Below are 1,411 nucleotides of genomic sequence, written 5' to 3'. Positions count from 1 at the left end.
GCCAATGGGAAGGGTAGCGGCTGTATGGCTAATTACCATGTTTCTCTTTTATTAGATAGGACTAGAGGCCTGGTGCATGAAATTCATGCACGGGCAGGTGGGGGGGTCCCTCAGCCTGGCCTGCACCCTCTCCATTCTGGGAACCCTATGGGATCGGGCTTAAACCAGCAGTTGGACATCCCTCTTGCAATCTGGGATCACTGGCTCCTAACTGCTCATCTACCTGCCTACCTGATCACCCCTAACTACTCTACCTGCCTGCCTGATTGCCCCTAACTGCCTCTGCTTGCAGGCCTGATCACCCCCTAATTGCCCCCCTACTGCCCTGGTGGCCTCCTAACTGCCCTCCTGCCAGCCTGGCCACCCCCTGACTGCCCCCTGCCAGCCTGGTTGCCCCCTAACTGTCCGGAAGGAATCAGACATCTGGAAGATGTCTGGTTGACCCAGTCTAATTCGCATATTATGCTTTTATTAGTATAGATAGATTAGATATATACATCTACTACCTTTCCTCTCTCTCCCTCCCTCCAGCTCCCCTTCTCTCTCTCATACACACCTAAAATATACACACACACATACAAATATATGTATGTATGTGCATCTCCCCCACAAATGGAAACATTTCGTACATCGAGTTCTGCAACTTAGTTTTTCATTTGCAAGTTTTTCAATTTAACAATTTTTTCATGTTAATACAAACAAATAGATCTACCTCATTTTTCTAACTACTCCCTATTATCTCACACTATCAATGTGTCAAAATTTATTAATTCATTTTTTTATTGAATAAACAAAACAGAAGCAGACTCATAGATACAGAGAACAGACTGATGGTTGCCAGAAGGGAGGGGTGTTGGAGGACTGGGTGAAAAGGGTGAAAGGGTTGAGAAGTACAAATTGGTAATTACAAAATAGCCATGGGGATATAAAGTACAGCATAGGCAATAGAGTCAATAATACTGTTACAACTATGTATGGTGCCAGGTGGACACTGGAAATATCAGGGGGAGCCCTTTATAAAGTATACTAGTAGCCCGGTGCACGAAATTCATGCACTGGGGTGGGGTTGGGGGAGAAGGGGCCCCTCCGTCTGGCCTTCACCCTCTCCAATCTGAGACCCCTCAGGGAATGTCCAACTACCTGTTTGTGCCCACACTTTTAACAGATAACAGCTCCATTGTTGTTCCTTTCTTATGCTTAAAACCATTGGAATTAGTAGGTATTCAAAGTGTGTATACATTTTGGGGGGACACCCTGTATATCTCTAGTCAGTGGTGAAAAAAACCAACAGCAGATTTGGAACCCCCAGACAGGGAACCTTGCTCATTCCCCACATGTCTCCCCACTTCACTTTCCACCTTCGTGGGCAGCAGGAGAATCAATGTTTTCTCTCATTAATTCGGAAAAGCAC

This window comes from Myotis brandtii, unplaced genomic scaffold (genome assembly GCF_000412655.1).
Source record: "Myotis brandtii unplaced genomic scaffold, ASM41265v1 scaffold259, whole genome shotgun sequence".
NCBI classification, from domain to species: Eukaryota; Metazoa; Chordata; class Mammalia; order Chiroptera; family Vespertilionidae; genus Myotis; species Myotis brandtii.
This window is presented reverse-complemented; position numbering follows the sequence as displayed.